At 42.4% G+C, this 22,249-nt stretch overlaps 1 protein-coding gene across 1 annotated transcript in view; it reads right to left on the reverse strand.

Annotated features, from left to right (window-relative positions):
* PHYH (phytanoyl-CoA 2-hydroxylase) overlaps positions 1-22,249 on the reverse strand; it is a 930,440-nt gene that overhangs the window by 668,218 nt on the left and 239,973 nt on the right. The gene's annotated exons all lie outside the window — the stretch shown is intronic.

Below are 22,249 nucleotides of genomic sequence, written 5' to 3' on the forward strand. Positions count from 1 at the left end.
TTTAAATTGCTTAGGAAGAAAAATTAGTTAATAAGGAATAGTGGAAAATGTTGTGTGAGGAAGAGTAGATTAAACGACTTAAAATAAATTCTACCACTTTGGACTGATGCAAGATTACTAATAAAAAAGCAAGAATTACATAGAAATGGGCATCCTCAGGAAATGTAGAAATTATTTCAAGTTTTCTGACTACTACTTAATTCTCAAACAATCGGACACAGTATGTGAGAGATGTAGTTACACACTGTGACTGGTTGCAAGACCAGTACAAATACCAAACAGACTGTCAGAGACACACACCACCACACATTATTTGCCACACACACTGCACACACATATTGCCGAGGCTCTTAAAAGTAAAAAAACATTTTCCATTGAGATTTGCCATGGCTTAGCATAACTGTGGTTATTAATATAATATAAACATATTTATGAAATTATGCCACTACTGCATTTGTTCTACTTTTTGTGCTGATGTGTCAAAAGTAATGGCATATTACACATGCTCAAAGCTTTTAGTAAATGTTTCCCATTATGAGAGGTAGCACAGTGTTCCATATTTTGATGATGAAAGGTCGGTTATGACTGAAGTTTCTTTAATTTTTTTTTTTTTTTTTTGCTGCTGCTGTTGTTGCTGTGTATTATTTGGTATTCATCATGTTGCTAGCCTGCTCCTACCTGTATTGCTAATTGCTGGCTGATGCTGTTTTTTCATGTGTGGCCACCTGGGTCTCTGGACATCTGCAAATTGAGCTGTTTTTCTCTAGACTGAGCTGGGTGTATGGCAAAACAAACTTTTTCCACCTTTTTATATTTTAACTGCAAGGTAATGCTTCCCCTTAAAACAGATACCTCTCAACTGTTCCAAGGATCTCCCTGACATTACCTCAATATTTTGCTCTGTCCCCTCCTGGTCTTTTCTAAAACTGAAAAGTTTGGGAGAAAAAGTGCTAGAATGCACTGACTGTAATTAGATTTACAGACTTACTATTTTACTTCGGGAAATAAGATTTAATTCACATTCTCTACACTTATCAAGTTGGGGCAACATGTAAATCTCAGCTTAATAGCACTAGTATTTAAAAAAACAAATTGTTCTTCATTATTCTGGACTTGTCCCTGGTTCTGTAGGTTAAGGGCTTTTGAGCTATGAAAATAATATAAGGAAAATGCAGTGCTGCAACCAAGTAACAACTCTGGCAAGAAAAGGGGGAAGCCTGAGCATCATTTCAGTACCTGCTATGCAGTGTGTTGGAACAGCTTCCTTTCTAGCTGTCAGCAAATGTTCCACATGTTCCATTTGTTCAACATTATGAGAGGATAGCTAGCAACATGATGAGGTAATGTAGTCTTCCACATGTTGAAGATGGAAAGTTGCCTAAGCTATAGATTCTATTATTTAAATTATTTTTGCCTGCTGGCAGTGTGGACGGTGTGGTAATAGCGATATCAAACACTAAACTGCAAGGCAGGTCGGCATAGTGGTTAAGGCATTTACCTTATAAACACAAGGTGCAGAGTTTGATTCTCAAATTGGGTAATTGGCTACGCTTACAATGGCCCTTAAGGGCAGTTAGCCTGGTACTAATCTATGAATATGGAATATAAGCAAGATTCACCACAAAAAAATTCAATCATCACAACTACAAATGCTTAAATTCTTCTGAGATCTGTTGACATAAGTTCATCACAGGTACTTTACTAGGCTATATAAAGATCTTAAGAAGCCAAGCCTTCGATTCTCATGGTAGGTTTTAGGCAGCCCTTATACTTTGTGTACAAATAGCCTAGAGTGGGACACAAGGCTATGCTGGGAGATTTACATGTTGACCCTAATCCAGAAGGGATGAGGTTACTAAACCAGGATGTGAATTTGCAGTTACCCATCTATTTGTCCAAATTATGCTTGAAAAGAGTAAGAGAAGTACTTTGTTTTATGTGGAATGGAAGAATGTTCCACAGAAGAGGAATTCTCTGTGAATTTTTTATTTAATAATTTTTTTCTCTGAAATTAAAATTTTGCTGTTTTAGGATATACATGCGTTTGTAAGTACAGTATTTAATTAGGATTGTTATAGAAGATGGGGGAAGTCTCTTGAGGAGGGTTCTTCAGTGCTGGAAGTGTAAGACTAAACAGTACCGCAGTAAGCAAACTAAATAAATAACTAAATAAAATAAATATATACCAAGAAAGCCTTACTTAAATTGATGACACTAATGACCCTTGCTATTTTGTTATTGGCTCTTCCATTGCCCTGTACAGTGATTGTGTATTAAAATAATCTGTTCAACTCTGTTCTGTTCAAATCTGAGTGTCTATATAGTAGGTGATGGTTTAATAAAGATGTTTCTTGTTTAAAAACAGGCAGGAATTTAATGATTTATGTAATATTGCTTAAGTTATATGATACTTAGCAATAGATGTGAAGTACAATGTTTGTTATATTAATATAGTAGTTTGATTACTTTTTTATGAATGTAAATTTGCCTATGTCACAAGTGATCATGCAATAAAGGTGTTTGAAAAAAAAGGCTCTGTTCAAATCAACCAGGCAAAGTGGCATCTTCGATTTCTGCAATGGCGTGCTTCAGAATCCAGACAATCACATCAGCATCTTCGATTTCTGCACATGGTGTGCTTCACAATCCAGACAAACTCATTGTAATCTTTAATTTCTGAACATGGCATGCTACACAATCCAGACAAACTCACAGGCATCTTCTATTTCTGCACATGATGTGCTTCACATGCCAGACAAACTCATTGGCATCTTCAATTTCTGCATTATTGCATGCTTCAGAATCCACATAAATTAAATCATTGTAATCCTCAGAAGGAGGTCACAATGTGATAATCAGACAGGAACTCAATATAAACTAGCAAGGTAAGATACACTAAACACTGACACTTACAACAGCCTGGCCTCTCTACTTACTTTACAGATTGCTGTGTTATACTGATTATGATACTAAGAACCACTTTCTAATACAGAGAATGTAATACAATGTATGTTTTTTTACTAATGTTTATAGTACAATATGTAGCATTACGAATTGTTTTAACCATGTATTATGTAGCTTAATGCAGAGTTGTAATTGGGGTAGGGCATTTGGGGAGCCTGCTGCATTGACAAACTTTCAGGGTGTTCTAATACAGTACTGGCAAGTGATGGCAGTGTTACATATATTGTCATGGCTACAAGCTCACATGCTACAGTTGTAACAGACAGCTTGCTATACTTACAGCATGTATGGAAGAAGTGATTTTTGAACTTTAACTGAGTTGGCAGGTTTCTAGACAGCTGTATTTTCTTTATTTATTTTTTTAAGTCATATGCTCAGAAGTCACCCCCCACACACACACCTAGCTGTAGTGCCCCTATAGTGCCAGCAAGGGAAGGCTCCTGGAGCCGCCACTGAAGCTCAGGGATGTATCATAGTTTCAGTATCAGTCTACAAAACATGCCCAGTTCCTGCACTTACCAGTCTTTCTTACTTGAAGTGAGCAAGCACAACATGAAAAATACACACACACAAAAAAAAAAAAAACAGAAGACTAAATTCATGCTAGCCTACTGGAAAACCAATTCACCGAAGCTGGAAGGAGAGGCTGACTAAGCCCAACATGATAACAAGAGGGTAAAAGCGCCCACTTCTCAGTTCAATTGGTATAGTGTGTACAGCCTCTTAGATCAGATTTCAGAGGTCCTCGAAAGTAATTAACTGTTGAGAATAATCCCAAGCAGAACAAATTAAGCCTTCCTGAGAGGCTGGAATAAATGGAAGGCCAAATGTCAAAGGCTCAGAAGGCTGAGCTTTGACGCACCAACGTGCTAATAAAAGTCCGACTCCTTTAATCATGGTTCAAACAATATAGAGATGTATCTACCAAGTGTCACTGGTACATATGCTTGCAATGGGCGCAGGCACAAAAATAGCACTGGATGCATTTACACTTCAGGTGGACTGACGTTTGACAGCAGTATGTTCTAATGCCTGATTAAGCAGCCTTGTGGCAAATACTAATGCAGCCACCAATCCATTTGGATGGGTCTGCCTAGCAAATGAAAAGTCTTCCTTGTTCAGAGCAAAACAGGCAAGATGATCTGCCATCTTGAATTCCCACAACCATTTCAGAGCAAAACAGGCAAGATGGTCTGCCATCTTGAATTCCCACAACCATTTCAGGTGAAATCTGTGCTGATGGTGAAAATCAGGAATAAGTATGTCCTCTCACTCCCTTGCAATCTACACAAAAACAAAAATAGGAAAATTAATAGAATATTTTACAAAAGGTTCAGAGACCGCTATCAACAGAAAAAGTGTAGCTGTATACGTAAGCGTACTATAATAGTAAATGCTTGAATGATTACTGCTGCAGTAACCTTAGCTATATGGGTTATATCCTGCCAAGGATATAACTTCCAGCCAGCTTTCAAAGCTTCAAGGCACATTCCACGTACCCAAAAAAAGAGTTATGTACTTACCATAACTTGGCATCTGTGTTATCCTACATCATCATTCATCACCATAGGATCTAGGATCCGATATCAGATAAGAGCCAGCAACCTACTAAAGATAGCACCAAGGCTGTAGCTCCTCTCTCTCCCATGATGCCCTGCTGCCCTTTAACCCCCAGATGGAGTTTGATGTCATGTTCCTAAAGGCTACTCCTGCAAGACTGGAAGGAAAACACTCCAACTTCCTCCATGATCCACAAGGTAGGGGGATGGTGGGAGGGAAAAATGTGATGAATGATGATGTAGGATAACACAGATGCCAAGTTATGGTAAGCAGATAACTATCTGATGTAATACAAGTCATCATTCATCACCACAGGGACAGACTCCCCAGTGACCATTTATCCTGGGAGGCCTCAAGGAAGGACATTCTGGAGCACTGTGGAGCCAAAGGAAGCCCTGCTCCTAGAAATCAAATGTGTGAGGTTTAGACCAAGTGGCAGCAGCCCAAATGTCATCAATAGAAAGCCTGGCCACAAAATCTGAAGAAGTAGCCATGGACCTTGTAGAATGAGCCTTGATTTTTCCTGGAACCTCGAGAAGGCTATGGTAGTAGATGGTGAAGATGCAGCTAGAGATCCATTTACAGATAGTGACCTTAGAACCCGGAAGACCACATCTTTTAGGGGAAAAGGCCACAAAAAGTTGCTCTGACTTACAAAAACCTTTGGTCCTATGTGGGTAAAAATCATAATTGATGGTGTATGTCCAAGGTATGCAGAATGTACTCTTCGTTGTTGAAATAACTGGGGAAGAACACTGGTAGCTGAATACATTGGTTCAGAGTAGACTCAGAAGCAATCTTGGGGGAGAAAGAGGGATTCATCCTGAGAGAGGCTCTGTCCTTGTGAAAAATCATATAAGGAAGAGTAATGATAAGAGCTTGCAGTTCTGAAACTCCTAGCTGAGGTAATAGCAACCAGGAAAGCCATCTTCCAAGATAGGAATTTGAGATCGCAGGAAGTAGCAAGCTCAAAAGGACTCCTAGTCAGAGAATGCAAAATCAAAGTAAGGTCGCAAGGAGGCGAGGGAGCCTTACTTGGTAGTCTAAGCAAAAAGACCCCTTTCATAAATGCTTTACAAAGCCTAGATGAAAAATTAGGCTCAGTGTTCTTGTGAAAGTTAGAAATTGCCGACAACTATAAAGTTTGACGGTAGAGAAACTTGCTCCCGCTTGGAAAACAGAGGACAAAACAAGTATGTCAGAAACTGAAGCAGAAAACAGATCCAGGTTCCTGCTGTTGGATCAGACAGAGAACCTTTCACACTTACTACTACAAACCTTTGTAGTGGAAGGTTTCTGAGAGGCTAAAATAATACATTTAATGGCAGATGCTAGCCTGGACTGTTTTAGAATCACTGGAATTGGAGAAACCATGCGGTTAGATGAAGGGTCCAAAGGTTTGGGAGAGGAAGCCCTGATGGATGGGAAATCAGATCCTGACAGGGATCCAGTACCCATGGCGGATATTAGATCTGATGAAGGGGAATCACAGTTGATGAGGCCAGAAAGGGACAATGAGGATAAGGGATGTCCTCAGGGTTTGCTCTTTCTGCAGAACCTTGAGAATTAAAGGAACAGGAGGATAGGCATACAGAAGACTCAGAGGCTAAACCACCCCTTGGTGACACCCCTGGAGGGGGGATGAGGGTGAAGTACCTGCTGCATTTGTGGTTGGCTGGGGTGGCAAAGAGGTCACAGCAAGGCTGACCCCAACAGTCGAAAATCTGCTTCGCCATTGAGGGATTGAGGGACCACTTATGAGGACTCAAGATCAATCTGCTGAGTCGGTCAGCCAACACGCTAGAATCCTTGGGTATATGCACTGCAAGAAGGAAGTGCCCAAAGGACATCACCCATTCCCACACTCTCATTGCCTCTCTGCAAATGGGTAACATCGTGTTCCCCCTTGTTTGCTGACATACCAGACCACAGCCATGCTCTCTGTCTGAATTGCAATCATCCCTTGAGGGAGGCAGTCCTGAAAGGCTTTTAACAATAGAAGAACTGCTCTCATCTCTAGGAACTTTATGTACACATTGGTCTCTATGGGGGACCATGCTCCTTGGACAGTCTTCCCCCGAAAATGCTCCCCCCACTCCAACAGGGAAGCATCCGTGGTCACTGTGGCCTTGGGTGGAGGAAGAGAAAAGGGCCTGCCTAGAGTGAGATTGAAGTCACCAAAGGAGGTGACATCTGCACAAAGGCGTAGTTTTATGGTCAGAGACAGGATGAAACAGAGCCAACCATTGAACCACTAAGGTCCACTGCAACACTCGCATGTGGTACCTTGCCTGGGGAACAAGATGAATGGTCAAGGCCCTGGATTCGAGGGCTGAAAGAACCAAGTGAATCGCGGGATGTGACAAGTCTAAGATCTGCATGATCTGTTCCTGGATCAACTGAACCCTGCGTAGAGGTAACGCTGCAGTCTCTGGAACGGAGTCTAAGAGAACTCCTATGAATTCCAACTGTTGTTGTGGGGAAAATATTGGATTTCAAAAGGCTGACAGTGATCCCCAACTGACAGAAGAGGGGAAGAACATAATGGATCACTTGTAGCAGTCGATGCCTCAAAGGTGACATGAAGAGCCAATCATCGAGGTACATAAAAACCTGAAAATCCTGAAGCCACAGGTGAGCTGCTATCGCTGCCATACATTTGGTAAACACCCGGTGGGCTGTGGTGAGACTGAAGGGTAGGGCTCTGAAATTGGTAATGATTGGCCCCTAGCTGGAAGTGAAGATGTCTCCTGAAACACCTGTCTATCTTGATGTGATAGAAGGCATCCTGGAGATCTACTGAACACATCCAATCATCCTTGCGTAAGAGGGGCAGAATGGACTGAGCAGTAACCATCTGGAACTTTGACTTCTATACTGAAAGACTGAGCTCGCTGAGATCCAAAACAGGACAGAGGTCCTCATCTTTTCTGGCACTAAAAAGAAGCGAGAATAAGTACTAGATCCTCTTTGTCCTGCTGGGATGCCTTGGATGGCTCTTTTTAGAAGAAGCTGAACTTCTTTGAAGGCCAACTCCCTCTGACTGGGTGGGACGTTGGGAAAGTAACTTCTCACTGGAGGAGGTTCCAAAATGGGAATGAAATAGCCCCTAGAAATGATATTTAACACCCACTGATTGGAGGTGATAATTGTCCAGGCTAGTGGGTATAGGGAAATGCGACCCTCAGCTGCCTCCAGGGCAGAGCAGCTGGGCAACACTTCAGGAGCGCTGATAGGGCTGCTCACAGAAGCGTTCCTTGGAGCCTTGATTTTGTGGACCTGCCCCTTGCCTCAAGGCTGGCGTCAACCATTGAAACCTCTCCCCCTGCCTCTGGAAGGAGATTCATCAGCAGCTTCCTGGAAGGGAGACTGTGACATCTGGAACCACATCTTCCTAGTTTCCCACTGAGTCTTAGAGAAGGACCTCTAGGCAGTAGAAAGCTTGATCTTGACCACAGACAAAGTTTTCCCTTCCTGCTCGCTGCGGGTCAAACTGTCCTTCATGGAAGGTCCAAAAAGAGTAGAACCATTGAAGGGGGCGTTGGTAAAGGACGCATTAAAGGGTTCTGCAAACCTGCATACATTTAACCATGCACGATACCTCACAGCGATGCCAGTACCTGCTGACTGAGATGTAGCTTCCACAGTGTTGGAAATTAACCTCATCGAGGAATTCACAAGGGAAGTCAGAGTGGGTAGCTTGGGAGATACCTTCTTAAAGTCCTCCACCAGCAACAACTCTGTAAGGGAAGTGGAAAGCTCTTGGACCAAATCCCTCTGGAGGCTGGTAGTGTGCCAAATAATTAATTGCTCTCAGCCCAAAAATAGATGAGGCATGCACATGCTTACCAAAACGGTTTATCGCCCAGGACTTCCTGTTCAGGGGATGGACTGAGGAGCTCTGCGCTGCCAGCTCCTTCTTGGTGGCGGTGGCCACCACAGTGGTATCAACTGGGACACCTTTGCTCCAGAAAGAATGGTCCACAGGAGGGCTAAGAAATTTGCCTATTTTTTTTGGAACTGGCTCCACCATGTCGGGCTCCTTCCAGACCCTGCTGGTGATCAAATCTACTAACTTGGCAGTGGGGGGGACACCCAGGAAGTAGACAGACCCATCCCAAAAGCCTTCATAAACATAGATTCCTCCAAAGACTGGGGTTGGGGAGACCATCCGCCCTTCTGCCTCAAGATTTCAAAAATGTCCCCAAAGGAGACATTGTTCGGTGGAGATCTGGGGGGACCCATCTCCTTCATCAAGGTCTGCGTCCTCGGTATGGGACTCCACAGGGGATTCCAATTGCCTCCTCTTGCACTTTCTCTTACAATGTACTTCCTCCATGGGGGGACCAGGGAGGACTCAGAGGAAGCAGGGGTCCTCAGAGGGGAGGGAACCCCCTGAAGGCTTGGAGGGGAGGGTTGACCCTGGACAGGATGGGAGGCCTCACCAGCTGAATTAGAGAGAGGCAGAGAGGGACCAGGAGGTGTGGTAGATGAAGCTCCAGCCCTGGAGAAGGACCTCCCTCTCAACCACCCAGAAATCCAAGGGGATGGAAGTAGTCCCATCTCCCATGTCCGAGGGAGAAGTCCCCCAGAGAGGAGAGATGAGTCTGGAAACAGCACTATGACCCCCAGATGATACCGGTCCAGAGCTATCGAAGGCCGAAGCACCAAGGAGAAGGGACCAGTCTGAGAAAATAGTACCAGATCCCCCCCCCCCCCACAGAGCTGGCATTGACCACTCCCGCACAGGGCTCACTGTACTCCGAGGTAAAGGAACAGAACAAGACAGGGACCCTGATGAGAAAAGGGGAATACTTGGCCTCACTGAATTTGACTGCTGGCATCCGGGTCCCGAGATTTCAAAGCCACCTGGGTTGGAATAGGAGAATAAGAAACAGGGAGGGGCAAAGCCCCCCTACCCATATGGGCAGGGGAAGCCAGGAGCCCCAACTCTATGGGGCCTTGAGGAAGCTCCTCATCCTGTCCATGTCCGAGGGTAAGAGACTCCTAGAAGACCTTCAGGAGGAAGAGGAGTCAGTAGACTTACAGGGACAGCTTACTGACATGCTTCTATGTTCGGGAGTATGGCTCCAGTGTCTTCGAGCCAACAGATTCGCCTGTCTGGAGGTAGCTGGAACAGCTACCTCCTCCAACACTGTAATCGGATCTGACAATCCTGTTGGACTGAAAGGCCGAGCAGACACAGCAGCCGGATCTGATGAACTGGTCAGATCTGAAGCTGGCCTGACCCTGGTCAGATCCAAGGGCCTCTGATCCGGAGAAGTCCTGGATCCAGGAGATGGCTCCGTGGCTCTCGGCTCTGCAGACCTCAGATCCGAGACAGACCGGGCTGGAATCAGATCTGGGGACCTAGGATTCGACAGCCATAGTTTCTTAGAAGAAGAAGGTTTGGGGAAGGGTTCTTCCTCTTAGAATCTGAAGAGGAAGCCTTTGACGGGGAAACAAAGGGTCCCCCTGAGCCAGACCTTTCAACAACAGCTTGTTGTGGCACTCCACCAAGGCCCTGGGATTAAATGTGGCACAAATGTCTCATTCAACCTCCACATGCGGAGGGCCCAAACAATACAAGCACTCCTTTTGCGAGTCAGAATTGGGCATCTTCCAACCGCACCAGGAGCATTTCTTATAGCCTGAGGGCATATCAGCCATAATTAAGCTAGTAAACTAAGCACATGAACACATACACACCAAAAAACCCTAAAAAAAAAAGGCACCAAAAAAAAAAAAAAAAGTGCACACTAAACTTAGTTCACTAACAGCCTAAACTAAGGGAAGGGAGGTACCACAACGTGGGAAATAAATAACACTAAACTACACTAGAACTACACTAAACTACAAGAATTTAAGTAGAAACACTTATCTTTAGCAAAAGCCAAGTAATCTTGTCTGCACAGAAAACACAGCAAATGAGATCTGGAGGTTAGAGGGCAGCAGAGCATCATGGGAGAGGGAGGAGCTAGAGCCTTGGATCCATCTGTAGTAGGTTGCTGGCTTGGATCTGACATCAGATCCTAGACCCTATGGTGATGAATGATGACTTGGATAACATCAGATCAGTTAGTCAACTCAAGATGAGCTGACTAAAAAGACAGGCTTGGATGCCAAGTCCTTCACAGCTTTCATGCCAAATAAAAAAGCAAGGCTGAGACCCAAAAATACAATGCTAGGAACAACAAAAAATAAGTGTACACACCCACGCATGAGCAACACACCAAAAAACAAGAGGAGTGGAAAGACAGAGCAGCTACTGCGGCAGTGATCATTCGAACATCTACTGCTACAATAAGTTTACTTACAGAACTGAACTTTGTTCATCATATTGATCACTGCTGCAGCAGCCTTAGCTACACAGGTAAATTATTTTAGCTTACTACACCTCAGAGGTGAAAGGGGAAGAGTCCGAGATCCCCTACTGATGGTCCTAGCAAAGCTTAATCTAGACTCTAGATAAAGAATCAAGCTTGTACTGCTTTGTAAACATATGTGTAGAGGGCTAAGTTGGGGCTTCTAGACTACTTCTAGAATCCAACCCTTTCCAAAAATCCATAGATGAAGTCAAGGTTTTGGCTGAGTAGGCATTGACCCTGCCTGGAATAATTTGTTGTGGTGAGAATAACAAAACATAATAGCCTGAGAGAACCATTTGGTAATAGTCTGCTGTGACACAGGTCGTTTCTTCTTACCTTCACAAGAAATGAACAACTGATCTGAAGATCTGAAAGATTTAGTTCTGTCAAAATAGTACCCAAGATATGTGTGGACATCCAAGGTATGGAGTATCCTTTCTCCCTCATTTTTAGGTTCAAGATAGGGTGGCCACCTATCCATTTTTTCCAGACTATCGAGAAATCAAACTGATTGCCCAGTAGTCTGAAAAACACTGTAAAACGCTAATATTCTGTTTCAAAAAACAAACAAGACTATTGGAGTTTGTTAAACTGGCAGATTTACTGTTTTTCTTTTAAAAAAAAAAGCACTGCAAAGCAGGAAAAGAGGATGTCCCTCCCTCTTGAAGTGCATATGGCATCACAAAATAGTTGAGAATTGGGTGGGGAGATGAGAGGAGAGGAGATGGATGTGGTTAGGGGAGGTGCAAGAGGTGTGGCCTTGAAGAAAGCCTATTCAGGAAAAAAATGGATATTTTATATTTTGATATATATATATATATATATATATATATATATATATACACACACACACACACACACACATATATATATGGGTTCACTTTGGAATCTCGAAATACTGAAATGTCAATTTTCAGTATCTCGAGACCAAAGTGTTGAAACTGCAGTTGCACGAAACTGCAGAATATTGAACCCGCAGTAGTGATGGCGCATTAGGTAAGTGTTGTTTTTTTAAGGATTTTTGGGAGGGTTTGTGTGTATGTGAGTGTGTTGGGAAGTTTTAGGTGTGGGTTAGGGTAGGTAGGTCAGAGAGAGAGAGAGTGTGTGTGTGTGTGTGTGTGTGTGTGTGTGTGTGTGTGTGTGTGTGTGTGTGTGTGTGTGTGTGTGTGTGTTGAGAGTGGTGGTGTTTATATGTATGTGATGTGTGTTTTTGCAAGGAGAGTGTGGAATGTGTGGTGGTGGGTTTACTGTCTTTCGGTGTTTAGTGCGACCTCAGAGTTAGTATATATAAGTCGTGGGGGGAGCGCAGGGGGGCTTGCCCCCTGTTTTCAGGAAGAGTAGGTGTGTGTGTGTTTGTTTTGTTGTGTTTGTGTATGTTGTTTTGGTTTGTGGCAGTGTCGGAAGGTAGGTGTACTTGTGTCTGGGTGATGTAGTGTTGTTTTTGAGTGCCGCGGTTTTTGGGTTTCGGGTTTGTGAGTTTTCGGCTTTATAGTCTTGAGATACCGAAACTTGATATTTCAGTATTTCGAGATTATAAAGTGAATCTATATAGATATATATATATATATATATATATATATATATATATATATATATATATATACACAAATGTACGTGTATGTGTATATTTTATGGACATTTTATAGGATATATATGCAAGATGGATAGTTTGGCTAAAATAAACTTGTATACCACTTTAGGCGTAAAAGGATTAGTTTTCAAACAAGCTCTGTCTCTGTGAAAAATGAGATTGAGTTGACTCACCATAAGAACTCAGATGCTGTTATTGCAGGGATCAAAGCAATCAGAAAAACAGTGTTCCATGTTTAGAACCTCAAGTCAGCAAGATTAGCTGGTTCAAATGGAGCAAATGCTTAGCTTCTCTAACAGAAAACTAAGATGTTAAGGAGGGTCCACTAGTTTTCTTGGAGGTCTTTTATGCAAAACCCTTTCAGAAACATTTTGCTATGAAAATAAATTGAAAGAGGAGGATCCATGAGCAGACATGATGAAATGGCCCAGAAATGAACCTTGATGGAGTACTAAGAAAAGTCATAGAAAAGTAACTTGCACAAATATTGTAAAACCAGAGAAACACTAGCCATGAATAGGTGATGGTCATGTTGCTGGCACCAACTAGAAAACCTTTGCCATTTTCTAATATATTATTTTCTACTAGATGGCATGCTTGCTTCCATTAGTATCTGCTAAACATCCTTGGTAAACAGGTGTCTAAAGACAATTAAGACCCTATTATCCAGGCAGTCAGATGAAGACTATTTGGGATCGGGGCATATCACACAACCCTTATCTTGTGAGAGTAAATCCATTCTGTGTGCACGCTTGTTGTAATTTCCCCTGGCCATTTCCAAAAGAAGAGGAAACCACTGTGCCAGAATGTAGTCACCACAATGATCTTGTGGGATTCCTTCTGAATCTTAAGGAGTACCCTGGATATCAGTGGAAAGGGTGGAAAAGCATACAGATCATTCCTGTCCAAGGTTAGGAAAAGGCATCTATCCTCTGAACCATCTTACATGGAGTCCTAGGGCAGAACCCTTCCAGATGATTGTTCAGAGAGGAGGCAAATAGGTTTACATGAGGAACTCTCCACAGATGGATAAAATTCTTGGAGGACACCCTGATCTAGTTTCCACTCGGTAGAGACTGGCCTTGTACTGCCCAGCTTGTCTGTCACATAGTTTTGCTTTGATGGAATGTAGGATGCCTGCAGGGTGAGACTGTTTTATGAAGCTATATCACAAGCTATCATGGTTAGACTGCAAAGAAAGTATGACTTTGTTCCCTTTGCTTGCTAATGTACCACATGACTGTGGTATTGTCTGTAACAGCTTGAAGAGGTCCAAGGGACAAAAGATGATTCAGAGTGTTGATTTCCTTGATCAGCGTAAGCATCCCTTTCATATCTACATGCTTGCATCTGTCCTTGGTGTTCCACACACCTTGCACTTCTATCCCTCCTGAAACTGCTCCCTAAGCAAGGGTTGATGCATCTGTGGTCACTGACTGCTTTGGAGCAAGGAGGGAGAAGGTGAGACCTGGATTTAGGGAAATTTGATATTTCCACCAAGAGATTTCTCTTCTGAAAAATCCAAGCACTGGATTTGAAAAGGCAAAGGATGTTGGTGCTTGGACAAAATAAACTTCAGATACCACTGTATTTGTCTCATATGGATTCTTGCCAGGTGTATCTTGAAGATGTCATGACACCCAAAAGCCTGAGGTATTCCCTCTCAGTGACCAAAGTCTGAGTGGAAAACCTTAGCAATAGAGTTAGACGTAGATTTATATATATGTTTTCCTGTGTAAGAAAAGCTCTATGAACTGAGGTGTCTAGCTAATAACCCAGGTACTCAATCCTCTGAAGGAGTCAAAAAGACTTGAACATTCTCCGGAATTCCAACTTTTTAAGAGAGCTCTCACCCAAGTGAGAGATTCCTTACACTTTGAAAATGACTCTGCAATGATAAGCAAGTTGCCTAAATATGGAAAAAGGTGGGCACCCTACAGCCTGCAATGAGCTATACCTGGAGCTAGACATTCTGTGAACATTCCTGGTAAAGTGTAGATAGTCCATAGGGTACAACACTGGAATGATAATGTGATCCAAACAGTCAAAACATTAAGAAACACCTGAAATCTGGATGGACAGGGATATGACAATAAGCATCTTTAAACTGCATTACCAGTTAACTTAAATGAGGGATAAGATGTAACAGTTTGTGAAGTAGCAACATTTTGAACTTGGGCACTATCACAAACAAGTTTAGGATAGAAAGGTCCAGAACTAGTCAACAAGCATTTTCTTTTTTTGCCACTATAAACATCCTTGAATAAAACTCTTTTCCAACTTGGAAATGAGGAACTGGTTACATCACTCCCTCAGGTAACATATGATAAAGGACTGGGGGAATAAATGAGTCTGGTCTGGTAATTAAGGAATTACCCCCTGAAAGGCGGGATTTCCTCCGACTGCCATTTGTAACCTTGATAAATAATCTTCAGAACCCATTTGTCTGAAATTATCTGTTGCCAAAGAGAAAAGCGGAGATTCAGACATTCAGGAAAGGGAAATGGAGCATCAGGTCTGGGGGGAGGGGGGTACAACATCCCTTAAATGGTCATTCTGATTTACTGGACTGTCCTTGATTTGGGAGGCTAGGCTTGTAAGGGCTCTTAAGCCATTAGCCTATTAATCTCCTATGAACCTATGAAAAGGGTTCCCATTGTTCCCTTGATATCTCAAGGGCACACTCCTTTTGCGTACTACAGTCCATGTTTACAGAATTTCTTGTCAGACTGGTTTAAGTATATCCTGATGCTTGATGGTTTCACGTGCTCACTCAAAACTTCTCTACATAGCCTGGTACATACAACTTAATAGATTGTTCAGATTTTATAGAGAGTAATTTTACTTCTTGATTTATTTAAATTTGTTCAATGAGACAAATATTTCATTTGTATATACACAAATATACACATATATATTTTTTCTTTTACCTAGGCTGCTGGTAACACATTGATACTAATTTTTAAGCAAAGCACAATTTACTTGCATATACTGCTTGAAGGTTATTACATTTAGCGAACTTCATTTGCTATGCTTTATTATGTTTACTACAAAACAATGACTAGTATTTAATAATGTAAAGCATATCGCTGTTTTAAGGTTCCCATGGTTTTTTCTTAATTGAAAAATGCACTCGCTCTTGATTTGTCAAATTATTTGAAATCTATTTAAAAGAGGTGTCATTTGAATGATTTATGTTTGTCTGATGAAGGCAGAACACTGTTTCTGCTGAAAGCGCTTACTTTTACTTGGATTTTATTAAACATTTTCAGTTTTTAGTCTGCTCTTATCGTGTTTCAGCTCGCTTTTTTGTTGTTTACTGGGTTTGCGAGTTTTCAAGTTGTGTACTACAGTCCATGTTTACAGAATTTCTTGTCAGACTGGTTTAAGTATATCCTGATGCTTGATGTTTTCACCTGCTCACTCAAAACTTCTCTACATAGCCTGGTACATACAACTTAATAGGATTGTTGTTTGTTTCATTTTTTTTTGTTATTTTTTTACCTCATGCTGCTTTTGCAACAGTGCTTATGCTTAAATTCTCAAGCAAATTTGAAACTGAAAACAGTCCATATTCTGTATTTTTTTTATTTGTTTTGTTCTGTTTTGTTTTTGAGCATCAGAAAAAATCAGACAGTAATATTCTTAACAAATGTTCTTGGAAAAGGGCATAAAGATATTAAAAAAAACTAAAATCTTAAACTTGTGGGAGTAGAAATTACAAGCAAAAAGATTCCAAAACACAAAAAGCAAGCGTAATGAAAACCACAGGCAAGACTATGTTTAGTTCAGCTACTTTGCAAGGTTTATGTGCTTGTGGAATTATGTTCCAAATAAATAATAATAAAAGCTTAACTATTTAAAAAGGCTACCAGACCCATAAAGTATGATGGATAAGAGGAAGGAGGATGGAAGCTTGACATACATCAGGGACCCTGCATTTAAACATCTTATGATACAGTGAGTTTATACACACACAACTGTTCACATCTGTTCTACATTCATAGGAAACACTGCTAGGACTGACTGGGATAGGATAGAGCAAAGTATTTGCTTCCAGAAATGGGGGTATGATTTGCAATACACCATGATTAATACAACAGCAAAACCTACTTTCCCACTACTAAATATCAGTCCAAGTAGCAGACTCGCATATAATCAGAACAGAAACATTTCTGGAAAAGGATATGGTAGTAGCTACCAATCTAGTAGGATGGGCTCTAGATTTCCCACTCAAACTGTTTTTATATATATTTTTATTCCTAAAAGACAACACTATTTATTGGTTTTATAACTGGAAGACATTCATTGCTTTTTCCTATGACTTTACAAAAGATACACTTGTGTTTTAATGAAGTCCTGCCTCCTCTTTCTCCTTGCACTTTACAATATAATGGTGGCATTCATCGACTCACCATATGATCAGACTAAAAGAAACCCATCACAATATACTGAACACCATTTTTTTATCAAAAACACCAGGGTGGGCTTTAACATGGATCATGTGGGGGTCCAGTCGTTTGTGCAGTAGCTGCTTCACAAAATGACATTTGATACAACAGGCTCAACAATTTAATGTTGAATCTATGAGCAAGTCAAAGATGTAAAGTATAACTGTGTGTGTCTATGTGTATGTATATATGGATCTAGTTTACATTATAGATGGTTCTGAATTTTGAATGGCTAAAAATTAAGCCAAAAATATTTACCTTATGAATGTTGAAAAGCAAATTAAGAACAAATCTTTTTTTGCAGGAGACAACCCCCCATGCCCTCTCCCCACACCACTTGTTAATTAAATATACCAACTCCAAGATTGTACTACAGTGGAGAAAGGGCAAATTCTATGATCATCACTGCACTCCAATCTCATTTAAAAGAGTAAACCAAATACAGCTCCCAGAAAAACGCAAGTCGAAGAAAGTACAGTTTTGTACCTACCATAAATGTAGATGCTCGAGTGCTTATACAGCTGCAGTCATAACAGATGGGTTATCCTGCCGTCAGGCGGGTCCTCGGTCGGCCGAATTCCAAAGTCTAGGTCCGGCGTCAGTTGTCGTCGCTTCTTCCCTGACGTCAGCGCAGCAGGCGTATAAAAGAGGCAGCCGACGCCATTTTCTTCAGTTTTTCTTGACCCAGATGTCAGGTGCCCCCAGAAGGAAGGCAAACATAATGTTATGCAAAGATGCAATGATGATAAATCAAAAAAACAGTAGTTGCAAGCAAATACACCATAAAAGAATACCCCAAAAAGGTTATATGAAAAGTGTTGGTCATAAGGCCTGTCCTAAGAAGGGATGGAGGGAGGGATACCTGGACTGCAGCTGTATAAGCACTCGAACATCTACATTTATGGTAGGTACAAAACTGTACTATGTTCATCGTGCATACAGCTGCAGTCATAACAGATGGGTAGAATCCCAAAGCTAAGTAAGGGTGGTAGGCACTAAGTGGAACTAGGAGGGGCTAGGATGCCCTGCAGGACTGCTGTGGCAAAGACCGCTCTAGATTTTGAGTATAGTGGGAGTTGATAGTGCTTGGAGAAAGTGTGCACTGAACTCCAGGTGGCTGCTTCCAAAATGTCCTTGGTAGGGACCCCCCTGAGGAAGGCTGCAGAGGTAGCTGTGGCTCTGGTGGAGTGGGATCTGATGCATGCAGGCACAGTTTTTCCATGAAATGAGTAATAAAAGCATATGCAGTGGGCTATCCATTTTGAAATTGTCTGTTTGGAAATAGCCTTTCCTTGAGCACCTGTAGCATAGGACACAAAGAGTTGCTCAGTCTTCCTGAATGGCTTTGTCCTGTCCAAATAGTAATTAAGTTGTCTGTGAATGTCCAAGGAATGTAGTAGTCTTTCCCCTTTGTTTTGTGGATTAAGGTAAAAGGTAGGTAAGTGGATAGTCTGATTCAAAGCTACACTGGATACTACCTTTGGCATAAAGGTAGGGTTGGTTCGTAAGGAAACTCTGTCCTGATGGAAAATGATGAATGGTTGCACAGCCATGAGGGCCTGTAGCTCTGAAACCCTGCGAGCTGAGGTGATAGCCAGAAGAAAGGCTGTTCTCCATGACAAGTACTGTAACTCTGATGAAGAAGCTGGCTCGAAGGGAGGAAGGGTCAGCTTTTCCAATACGAAGTTGAGGTCCTAAGCAGGGACTGGTAGTTTCCTTGGGGGTTTTATATTCTTTGCCCCTCTGAGGAACTGCCTTAAGAGAGGATGAGAGAATAAAGGAGGATCTGTGTTGTATTGTGCAGAAATGGCTGAAGCGTGGATCTTGATGGAGGAGAAGGAAAGTCCATTGTGTAACATCTCAGCTAGGTACTGTATAATTTGAGGTATATTTATTACCCAAGGATTCTGTCCCTTCTTTTGATTCCAGGCACAAAATCGTTTCCATTTGGTGGAGTAGGCCTTTCTAGTAGAAGGCCTTCTGGCCTCCAAGATGACATCCTGCACCTCCTTGGAGAGGAGAAACTGTTGGGAAATCAAGGAATTCTCCATGCAGCTAGATATAGAATTTTGAGATGGCTGTGAAGAGTTTTGTAGTTGTGCTGGGACAACAGAAGAGGGACTAGAGGTAGGATCCATGGTGGGGAATGTGTCAGGCTCTTCAGGAGCAGATACCAGTGTTGCCTTGGCCAGTCTGGAGCAATGAGAATCATTTTCAGCCTCTCTGCTCTGGCTTTTAATAGAACTTTGGGCAGCAGAGGAAGAGGCGGGAAGGCATAGACTGTCAGTGTTGTCCAATTGAAGGAAAGTGCGTCCACTTTCCAGGCCTGTGGATGATAGGTCCTTGAACAAAATTTTTTCAACTGGCAATTTCTGTGGGTAGCAAAGAGATCTATGTCTGGCTGTCCCCATGCCTGAGTTATCTTTGTGAAAATTTGAGGATGCAACTTCCATTCGTGTGGATCTGTCATATTTCTGCTTAGGTTGTCTGCCAGTGTGTTTTCCTTCCCTGGCAGGAATTGTGCCTGTAGTTGAATTTTCAATTCCAGTGCTGTGTTCCATAGGGTCATGGCTTGCTTGCACAGGGGGTTTGAATGAGTTCCTCCCTGTTTGTTTATGTACCACATCACTGTGGTGTTGTCTGTCCTTATCAATAGCTGGCCTGGATGCAGTAGGTCTTTGAAGGTCATAATAGCCTTTTGCACGGCTAGCATTTCCTTTTGGTTGATGTGAAGGAGCTTCTTTTTTCGTGCCCATTTTCCCTGAATGCACTGATCTGTCATGTGTGCTCCCCAGGCGTAGTCTGAGGCGTCTGTTGTGATGATTTGAGTTGCTTGAGGTACACAGAAAGGAAGACCTGTGTTTCTTTGGCAAGCTTGAGCCCACCACATAAATTCCTTTTGAAGGCATGGAATGAGTGGTATAATTGCTTCCAAGCTGTGGCTGTGTTGAGACCATAAGTTTCTTAGGTACCATTGAAGTTTCCTCATATGCAGCTTTGCACATGGGATTAGTAGGATGCAAGATGCCATGAATTCCAGAGCCTGCAGGACTTTCCTTGCAGTTAGCCTGGTGTAAGTTGCCATTTTTCTGAAGTATTGAGACAGTTACCCTTGCTTGTCTGGCGTGAGGTAGGCCATCTGGGTGGTTGTATCCAAGCTGGCACCCAGGAAAATTATTTGTTGAGAGGGTATTAGTTTTGATTTCTTTTTGTTGACTGTGTATCCCAGGAAGTTCAACAGTTTTATTACAAACGCCAGGTGCTGCAGTAGTATGTCCTTGCTGTCCGCTTGGATCAGGCAGTCGTCCAGATATGGGTAGATTTGTATCCCTTGTAGTCTGCAGAAGGTGATTACTGATGCCAGGCATTTCGTAAACACTCTGGGCAGTAGATAAGCCAAAGGGCAATGCAGAGAATTGGTAATGGGTTGAACCTGCAAGAAATCTGAGGTATCTTCTGCAATCTTGTCTGATAGGGACATGCAGGTATGCCTCCTTGAGGTCCAATGTTACCAGCCAAGACTCCTTGCCCAGCATGGGAAGAAGCTGCTGTAATGTGAGCATCTTGAATTTTGGCACCTGTAGATATGTGTTTAGGATGGATAGGTCTAAGAGAGGTCTCCAATCTTTGTCTTTCCTTGGTACCAGGAATAGTCCGGAATAAAACCCTTGACCTTGTCCTTTTGCAGGTACCTCTTGAATTGCTTTCATGTCCATGAGAGCTGAAATTTGTTTTTGTGCCTCTGCCCTTTGACTTTGTGGCAGGTTTGGCATGCCTCTCATTTTTGGAAGGGTGTGAAAGTGGAACCTGTAGCCTCTGTCTATAATGTGCAGAATCCATTTGTCTTTTGTAACAATATGCCAATTTTTTGAGAATAATGCCAGTTTTCCGCCCAAAGGTGCTGCCATTAAAGCTTTGCTTGGCAGGTGTAGGGGGAAGTCATTGTGTCTGTTTTCTAAAAGACTGTGATCTATCTTCTCCACCTCTTGGGGTTGGTGCTTGCCACTGTCTGGCTCTGAAAGATCCTTGAGGTTGCCCTCTACCCTTTGGACGCCTGTATCTGCCCCTTTGTGGTCTGTCCGTGGCTGGAAAGGACCAATTTTTTGAAGGCCAGTTTCTGCTGAAACGTGGAGGCTGTACCTGCAGGAAATCTTTCACTGTTTGCATTGATTTCGCTTTTTCCTCCATTTTCTTTAGTACCTCCTCAGCTTTAACACCAAACAATACATCTTTTTGAAGAGGTGCATCTAATAGTTTAGCTTTGACATGATCTGGTAAGGTTTGCTCTTTGAGCCAAGCGTGCCTATGTATAACAGACCCCGTAACAGCAGTTCTACATGAGGCCTCTAAAGCATCAAAACCACACTGCAAGGTATGTTTACCCACTTGCTCTGCACCATGCAACAAATCCTGCAACTCTTTTAAATCTGGCTGTTCTGGTTGCGTCATCTTGCTTTTCAGCTGAGATATCAAAAACTGTTGGTACTTTAACATATGGAACTGACAGTTTAATGCCCTCATGGTTAAAGTGGCCGAGGTGTACACCTTTTTCCCCCACCTTTCTAAAGATCTGGAATCTCTCTCTGAAGGTAATGGGTTTTTAGCAGTAGAGGCCTTAATTCCCTTGGGACCCTGTGAAATAGTTTCTGGGTCAGCAGTATGGCTTTTATATAGGAACTGGTGAGAATCAGGAAACCGGTAATACCTGTCTGGTTTAACAGGAGCTGGAGGCAAAGAATCAGGATTAAGGCTGGCTTCTGTGTACACATCATCCAATATATCTAAAACAGGAGGGATAGCCAGAGGCCTATGCTGGGGGAGCAGAAGAAATTCCCTGAGCCTTTTCTTGGAATCTGAGTAATCTTGGCCTTCCCAGTGAAAGTTTTCCCTCAATGTATGCAGGGTTTCCCCAAAAGAGAAGTCCTCGGGGGGGGGGGGGACCGAGGGAATAGACTCCTCTGCATCAGAGTCTTCGAATGGAGAATAGGCACAATCCTGGTCCTCAGATAGTTCTGAGGTAATAGAAGCTTGATCTGAGGAAGGGTAGTCTTCCTCTAGTCTGGGCCTTTTGTCAGAGGGGGGTTGAGAATCTCTGATAAGAGTAATCAAATCCTCAGCCATTTTAAGCATCTGCTTTTTAGGCATGGTGCCTTGAGAAGGTATCTGAGGAACCTGTTTTTTGGTTTTCATTGCTGTTTTAGATTTAGTGAAGGCTTTAATAGAGAAGGAGGAAGGCCTGAAGACCCCTTGAGAAATGGCAGGCCTGTCTAAATTCTGAGTTTCCCCGCCAAGAGTGGCGTCGGTATCTGTAGTAG

This window comes from Protopterus annectens, chromosome 11.part0, assembly GCF_019279795.1.
Source record: "Protopterus annectens isolate FY-2018-M chromosome 11.part0, PAN1.0, whole genome shotgun sequence".
In the NCBI taxonomy this organism is placed as follows: domain Eukaryota; kingdom Metazoa; phylum Chordata; order Ceratodontiformes; family Protopteridae; genus Protopterus; species Protopterus annectens.